Source organism: Calypte anna, chromosome 3 (genome assembly GCF_003957555.1).
Source record: "Calypte anna isolate BGI_N300 chromosome 3, bCalAnn1_v1.p, whole genome shotgun sequence".
NCBI classification, from domain to species: Eukaryota; Metazoa; Chordata; class Aves; order Apodiformes; family Trochilidae; genus Calypte; species Calypte anna.
Genome location: NC_044246.1, coordinates 82,064,315 through 82,073,376, shown reverse-complemented (window position 1 = coordinate 82,073,376; position 9,062 = coordinate 82,064,315).

The following is a 9,062-nucleotide window of genomic DNA, read 5'->3' as shown; positions in this document are numbered from 1 at the left end:
TGTCAGTGCCTAATGTTTATATACTAGATAAAATGGGGATGTAACTGTGGGTGTCATGCAGATTCTTAAACAGCTTTGACATTTAAATGGTGGGATTAATAAAAGATGAGCCCCAACAGGGGCTTTTCTTCAGTCACAGCTACTCAGGTGTCTTTAATACCTTAAGAAATTTTGGATTTAAAGTTTAGCTTTCTTGGTACTACAGGTAATCACAGCGATTTTGTTCTTCCTATTACTGATGTCAACTAAGCTGTATTCAACCCTCTGTGGCTTTTATTGGGCATTCAGTAGTAATACCAGGAGGAGGGCACCCACATGGCAGGCAAAATGATTGCCAAACACATCTCACAAAGATGTGAGACATAAACATTTATTCCATGGTTTAGTTATTAAAATTATGGGCTTTGTGATGTGGAGTGGCTTAGCTGCCTACTCCAATTACTGATTAGCATGTAAAGCAACCAAAATATATTTTAATGATAAAAAATAGGCTTTGGTTACTTGGGAAAACCACGTGAAATTTAAAACTTTAATAGAAAGACCTGTCCAAACATTTGCCTAATGAACTGTCAGGAGTAATGTATGCCTAAAAGAGTGTTTGTCTTTAGCAGACAACTTACTGACCCGAGAGAACCAAATACAAATCTGATGTAAAATGAGAGCAATCAGTGAGGGAGTTAAGGGTCCTAGATCATGATTTCAGAAGGTTACCATCATTCTATGCAGCGGTTTCAAGGTTTGCACATGGGCAAATTTTTCTGGAAAACAAATGCAGGAGGTGTATCAGGAAGGGGTGCTAAGACTCAAGCATTTAATGAAGGCCCATCTTGCTATTTTGCTATTTCAATAAAGTTTGTATCAGGAAGAGATTGTAAATGGGATGAGGTGAAATTCAGTAATGAGGCAGCATCTGATGTGGGGAGCCAGGTCCTCCAGGTCATTCCTGTAGGAATGTTGTGTGAGAGGCAGGCTCTTCATGGGAAGTCTTCTGCTCATGTTCATGCAAGACTGGCATGGTCAAGTGACTTCTTGGCTTGCAAGTCCCCAGGCTACACGTGTCTCATAGAGGTGACCCTGATCATTGCCTGCTGCCTTGGACACCCCAGCATGATGTCTGCAGGCTGTGCCCTTGCTAATGGGGAAGCACAAAGTGTGCAGTAGCAGAGCTGAGGCTGATGAGTGCTCAAAAGATGCAGATAAATCCTGGGGCTATCAACAAACACTGTAATTTACCCCTATCTTTCTGATGATACAAGATAACTTCTGGTTCTGGTTTGAACACTGTGCCAGGAGAGGTGATCAGGTTTCACTCGTTTAGTTTATATTACCTAGGAGACAGTTTCCATTTTCAAGGCTTGAAGCAGTAACTCCCTTTCTCAGAAATGAATCATTGATTGCTAATGCCACTTGAAAGTTGGAGACCAGCTGTAATCATTCACTGAGAGGGGGGTAAGTTATATGATTTCATATTATAAAATATGGCTTTCACTGAATGAGAAGTTCTTTTTCTGGTGTCAAACAGGCTTGAAAACAGCTTTGTGAAAGTGTCCCATCAGCCAGCATAAACCAAAGATAGAATAATCCTCTTTCCCTTGCACTGCAGTACTTTATTACTACTAAGGTGCTACTGTAATGATCACTTGTTCAGGTGGCAATCTTTTAATTTTGCCTGTTTTTTGTTTTGGTTTTTGTTTGTTTGTTTGTTTGTTTTTTTAAACAATTTGAATAAAGCATTAAAACAGTAGCCTGAGCAGAGTAGTAATATTTATTAATGTTGAAGATCATTTGCTGCAGAGGGAGTTTTTGTTTATATTGGGAGAGCATAGGAGAGATGAGTTAGATGTGTTTGGCACAAAGGTGATGAGAAATGCAGTAGCAGTTGTGTGAATGAAACAGACATCAGGACTTTAGAAAAAAACACACTTTGGCTACTTCTGCTTTTATTTTTTTTAAATTATAGTTTACCAAAGTAAAAAAGAAAACAGTGAACTGTGTCTGCCCTCTATCCAGACCCATTTACAGCTGTGGAGGAGAGACCACAGCAATCAGCAGCTGGCAAAGCATCACACTCAGTAGCTGCTGGGTTATTCAGTAGAAGTTGTGGTTTCCCTAAATACAAAACAAGATGGGATTTTGCCCCCCTGGCTGTAAGAAAGAATGCCAGATGTGCTTCAGGTTATGAAGCCTACTAAAAGGTAGAGTTTAGAAGTGGTCTTTTCAGAGAAGTGAATGTTTGGCAGCTAATATCCTGAAGCCCAGAAAGGTTTGTCTCAAGCCACTGCAGAAGCCTATGTGAAACTCAGGGGTAAAACCCAAAGCAACCAGCTCTGGTCTGGTGCTAAATGATCAGCTGAGCCCTCTTCCATCAAGTCTTTTCTTTCCTTCCTTTGTTAGTTAGCAAATAAATATCTAGGCTGATGTTTTTGCACACCACATGTATATTTTAAGCACTATTTGTTTGTGGAATTCTACTTCTAATATTAGAGTACTTATGGGTTTGTCTCCAAATGTACCAAAGGGTTTACTTCTTGCTCCAAGGAGTTACACGTTAGTAATAGGCATGGAAAAGGGAGAGGTTAGAATCAGTAAGCTAAGTGAGGTGAAAGGAAGGGATGGGGCTATGAGTGACAGTGGCTCTTCCCTTATCTCTGCCTCCGATGTGCTGAGTGATGCTGAATAAACCACAGCACCTCTCTGGAGGAAGTCTCCTCCTCTACAAATGTGTTTTCTTTGTCTAGATTTTTGGTGCTTTGAGGAGACAACTCCATTCCCTGTTAGTGAAGGTTTTATACCAAGGAAGTTCAATCAAGTGTCAAGAGATTATTTTTTGTCCATCTGTGAGAGAAGAACGAGCTATTGCCAGTACATTCCTGTCTGCCATTTGAGGGTCTCCACTTCTGCTTGAAACATTTGAAGGATGAAATAGGTGGGAAGCCTCTGGCTCACATCAGCCTGAAAACCACAGACTTGGCTGCACTACCCCCAGCAGCAGCCATGGAAGAAGTGAACAGGCTCAGAGGAGACCTCATCACTCTCTACAGCTCCCTGAAAGGAGGGTGTAGCCAGGGGAGGGTTGGTCTCTTTTCCCAGGCAACTCTCATCAAGACAAGAGGACATGGTCTCAAGTTGTGCAAGGGGAGGTTTAGGTTGGACATTAGAAAGAATTTCTTTACGGAGAGGGTGATCAGGCATTGGAATGGGCTGCCCAGGGAAGTAGTGGATTCTCCATCCCTGGAGATATTTAAAAAGAGACTGGATGTGGCACTCAGTGCCATGGTCTGGTAACTGCAGCGGTAGTGGATCAAGGGTTGGACTTGATGATCTCTGAGGTCCCTTCCAACCCAGCCAATTCTATGATTCTATGAACTTGAGCAGCATGCAGGCCAGGAGGGCTGTTTGCTCATGGGCTGTCAAGCATTACCTGGCTTGTTTCTGGAAAGCCTTAAAAGCAACGAGTAACCAATACTATGTTGATGTTACAGCTTATTTTACACTGAGAGATGAGTTGTCTGAACAAAGCAAGGTTAATTGTTATGACCTGTTTTCTCTTGTTGGCTCCTTCAAAAGGACCTGGAAATCACCTTACATTGCCACTCTTACTGCAGAACAAGAACAAACACATTGCAGGTTTAGGGATTTGCAGCAATAGATTTTCAGCTCCTATAGCAGATTTGCAACAGTTCGAATAGCTGGTGCATGTGCCGCTTATTATGTGACCTTGAATGGAGTTATTCTCTACCCCGGCATTCCCAGGAGGTTTCTTGCTCCCTCCTCTTGTGTAGTGGAGCACTGGAACAGATGCCCCACAGCGGTGTGGGGTAGGGCTAAGTCAAGCTTCTGACAATTTCAGAGCAGACTGAGCTGTCAGGAACAGCGTATGCATAACGAAGCCACCTCTGAGCCAGAGAATGAAGCAAATCAGTGTTTTTCAGCCTGTGGACCTCTGGTAATCTGTAAAGAAGCAGTGGGTAGCCCATCAAACAGCACTGAGACTCAGCAGCTATAAAATGGATGCACACTTCCTTATAACAAAGAAAGAAAATGAGGGGAAAATCCAGTTACTAAAAGAACATTCATTATTTGTTTATGCCAACACTTTTTTTTTCTTTTCCTCATAACACTGAGGTAATCCTCAGTGTTTAAAAAGAAACCAAAACAACACACTGCGATATTTTTATTAAATTCTAAAAATAATTGAGAAGATGAACCCTGCAGATTGTTATCAGCTCTGCTTTTTTTATTATCTTACATCATCCTCTGAGATTTTCTACTTCTACCCTCTGCTTTATATTTTTGCCACTAGTCACAGTTCTTTCCTCCTGTAAGAAAATAAAAAGAAAAAAGAAAAAAGGTAAGTTGTAGGAGCAGTAAAATACTATTAGTAATGTTTATATCAGAAAGTGTTTTTCCATTGCACAGACTGTGAGGATAATTCAGTTTGCTTGTACAGAATTCACAGATCCACCATTAACAGGCTTGTGTTCAGTTATTTCTCACCATTTCATCTCCTTTTCCAGTAAACTGCACCTTCTTCTTGTAGTTTGCCAGCTCTCCAAGATGCCTGCCCTCTTTGTGCCCCTAACACTTCAGATGCTTTCCCCACTTTCTCTCTACTCAGTCAGTTTGCCCTTGCATTTTCTTACTCCCCCCCAATATTCCTCTACACAAAGGTACTTTTTTTGCTTTTAAAGTAATTAAATCAGCAGAGCTGATTGAAACCTAAGTGAACTACTTCTCTGAACCCTATGCATTTCAATGGATGCATTAGGTCCATCATGCATATTAGCCAAACTTCTGTAGACTGTAGACCTCACTGAACTATAGAAATGATTATTTGTTAGTCTGGGGGAGGCTGAGAGGAGACCTTAGTGCTCTCTTCAAGTACCTCAAGGCAGGTGGGAGTGAGGAAGGAAACAGCTTCTTCTCCTTTGTGGACTGTGATAGGAGGGAATGGATGGAAGCTATGCCAGGAGAGGTTTAGGCTGGATGTTAGGGAACATTTTTTCACTGAGAGGGTTGTCAGGCATTGGAATGGCAGTGGTGGAGTCACCATCCCTGGAGGTATTTAAAAGGTGTTTGGACCTGGTCCTTAGGGACATGGTTTAGTGGTTACCTTATGGTGTTGGTCAAAAGTTGGACTGGATGATCTTGGATCTTCCAACCTAAACATCCTGTGATTCTGTGATGAATGTATTCAACAACAATAGCATTATCCAAACCCTTTACTCCAATTACATTCAGCACACTCAGAAGTTAATGGCATGTTCACGTTGCTCTGGTTGCTTAGCAGAGCAAATGTGCAGTTTTAAGAGGTAAAACAAAGTCACTGGTACGTGACAGGGGTGTGGAAGCTCTTCTGGTCATTTATGCCTCTGGTAAGTAAGAGAAAAGGTGTATGTGGTGGTGGTGGTAGTGAGTGTTTAGCTAAATCTAGGGAATAACTGATGTGGAGGAAGAGAGATGAACTGCTCAATTTCTGGGGTGGTAGTAGAAGCAGCCCAGGCACTTGTTTTCATGTTCATCCCTAATACTTCAGAAATAAGTACAACAAACCAAGGTATCTTTGATCTTCAGCTTTTGTCCCACTTTGGGGGTGTGTATGGAGCAGGGGGTTGAAGTAAATCTAACCTCAGCTCCCTGCTCTTTACTTCTTGCTCCATTCAACTTTTTCCTGAGCAGCTGGAGCCAATAATCTTTCTTTCACTGTTTAAGGTCTCCAGTACTTCCTTTGTAATTTCTTATAGAGATGAAGTATTTTTTCGGTCTTTATTCTTACAGTGCCAAACAGACCTTCCTTTGACCCTTTTTTTGCTTTTTTAAACCTCTGAGTCATTTCCTAGTTAGCCTTAACACTGGAGGTGACCTTGATGCAAATTAATGTCATCAACATTTTCCACTCTCTACTTAATTTCCTTGGCCATCTTACCTTCTTCACTCCCTTTGTTTCATTCTGCACAAAACGAACCCCTTCCAGAAGCTAAGGTTGGAAACTCTCTTTGGCTACAAGATTTGGATCACATTTTTTGCTATCTTGTCCTTACATTAGTCAGAATATAATTTTGCTGAAGCGTCGTGCCCTGACACTAGAGAGCAGCCAAGCAGAAAGGGACCTGGGAGTCTGGATTGACAGGAAGCTGAACATGAGCCAGCAGTGTGCCCAGGTAGCCAAGAAGGCCAATGGCATCCTGGCCTGTATCAGGAACAGTGTGGCCAGTAGGCCCAGGGAAGGGATTCTGCCCCTGTACTCAGCGCTGGTGAGGCCACACCTCGAGTACTGTGTCCAGTTCTGAGCCCCTCAGTTCAGGAAGGAGACTGAGGTGCTGGAGCGGGTCCAAAGGAGGGCAACCAGGCTGGTGAAGGGACTCGAGCACAGATCCTATGAGGAGAGGCTGAGGGAGCTGGGGCTGTTCAGCCTGGAGAAGAGGAGGCTCAGGGGAGACCTCATCACTCTCTACAACTCCCTGAAAGGAGGGTGTAGCCAGGGGGGGGTTGGTCTCTTTTCCCAGACGACTGTCAACAAGACAAGATGGCATGGTCTCAAGCTGTGCCAGGGGAAGTTTAGGTTGGATATTAGAAAGAATTTCTTTACGGAGAGGGTGATCAGGCATTGGAATGGGCTGCCCAGGGAAGTAGTGGATTCTCCATCCCTGGAGATATTTAAAAAGAGACTGGATGTGGCACTCAGTGCCATGGTCTGGTAACTGCAGCGGTAGTGGATCAAGGGTTGGACTTGATGATCCCTGAGGTCCCTTCCAACCCAGCCAATTCTATGATTCTACTCTTGGTATCTGCTTCTGTGTGTACTACCACTTGTACAAATGCTACAAAACATCACACCACTGTCATCTTATTCCTGCTTACTCAGTGTGTATATCTGAAGTTTTCTTGTTTTGCTGTAGTCTGAATCCTCACTTTGTTCTGAATTTCACATAGCCCATATAATCTGTCTTCTCTAGCCTGAGCTAACAACCTCTCACCATTTTGTCTGTGCTGTCCCATGAAATCAATTTTCTTGTGTTCACCTGTTGAGTAACTCCTTATCTTTGAAAACCCTTGTATTCTTTTCTGTTTCATATGTTCCTCGCAATGCTTCAGTGAATTAATTGTATTTTCAAAGGGTACACAAAGCACCAGTTAACATCCATAATCTGCTGTAGCAACAGTGCTGCTTAAAGCAGGTGTAACCTTTTCAAGGCACATTTGCAGCTCCTTTGAACAGAGGAGCTGTGCTGGTTGCCACCTGAAAAATGCAACACAGGCTCTGTGGCCCTATAGGTTTGCAGCTGAAGGTTATCCTATACAACCACTTCTCACCAAAAAGTGAAGGCTGCAAGTGGGAAAAAAATATATCTGAAACCCTGAAGAGTTCTGACAGCAGAAGCAGACAGATCCGCCCTGCAGTTCTTTAGTAAATTGCAGTTTCTCACCAACATAAAACATACACCAGGAGCCAACTTTAGTTCTGTGCAGTCCCTGCTGCCCCACTGCCAGAGATCTAGGTACTAGAATGTGTTGCTGTCTGTCAGAGGAGCTTTGTGGGGATTTCATCCATTCTATCTTAGGGCTGGTTAGAATTTGCCCATTGCTCAGGATCTGCTGATTTCACCAAATCATCAATCCCCATTTTCCTTAGACAGGACTTTTCTCCTTAACATCCTTCTCCTTGATGTGGGATTGCCAAAGGAAGGTATAAAGTTGCTCTATTCTAATTCCTCTTGCTGCTCAGGTAAGGAAAAAGCAACTGAGCTGTGGGATAAAGTAAATTTTTCAGTTTGCAATTATAAATCTCCATGGCCTGATTTCCATCAGTGTTGGTTCCCACTGTTTTTTGTGCTTTGCTTGTCTTTTATTTCTATCTTGATCTGTACAGATGGAGTCAAAACTGGAAGCTGACATTAGGCTTTCCAAATTAGAAAGAGATGGTGCAGTTCTTATGGCCATTAGCAGGAGCCCACAGCCATACTAAATTCCAATGGAGTAAGAAAATTCAGTCCTCCCTTCTATTGCTTGCCCACATCTTAAAATCCTATGTGAGGCCTTTGGAGGCTTTCCTTTAAGTCTCTTCCTCCTCCAGAGAACTCCTCATCCACAAGATGAGTTAAAAAATGGTAAGATTCAGGCTTACTCACAGGAATGTTTTGTTTCCTTGCCCGTGCTTTACAACTCCTATTCAGCTCCTTTGAGACTGACGTATCAACTACGTGTTACTTGCCTAGGAAGCATTTAAGCCAGAGTCCTGATGTGCTGAAGAGCTTGATTTCAACTTCTGCTTGAGCTCTAGCTGCAGGCATGAAGGACAGAATTAGCTCTCTAATGACAAAGTCATCACTTTAACAAATATATTTTAAAGCATGTAAACACGGATCTGACAGGATACAAGCCAAATGATATTCCTGTTCTTCTTTTTTACCTGTAGGATAAAAGAGAAGCTTGACAACAGCTCTTCAGGAGAACATCTTTTTTTCTCAACATCCTTCCCAGTATAAATCAGCAATACATTAATTTCCACAGCTGTCCCTCTGCTCATCACGTAAGTCACAAGCTCTAATGGTAGCCATGTAGGAATACACAAATAACCCCCCTCTCTAGCAGAAATCTGGCCTTAGGCAGAGCTCCCAATGGGCTGCAGAATAAAAGGACAGCAAAATAAGTACAGAGCTTTCCATCTGTCCTGAGCTTCATGACGTGGTGTCCTGGTAACTACTTTTATTAAAACTTGGTCCTAAATCAGCACCAACTGTAGCTACGGCAGTGCCAGCCGGATGTACTCAGCCCTGTACTCAGCCCTGGTGAGGCCACACCTCGAGTACAGTGTCCAGTTCTGGGCCACTCAGTTTAGGAAGGATATCAAGGTCCTGGAGTGGGTCCAAAGGAGGGCAACCAGGCTGGTGAAGGGTCTCGAGCACAGATCCTATAAGGAGAGGCTGAGGGAACTGGGGTGTTCAGCCTGAAGAAGAGGAGGCTCAGAGGAGACCTCATCACTCTCTACAACTCCCTGAAAGGAGGGTGTAGCCAGGGGGGGGTTGGTCTCTTTTCCCAGACGACTGTCAACAAGACAAGAT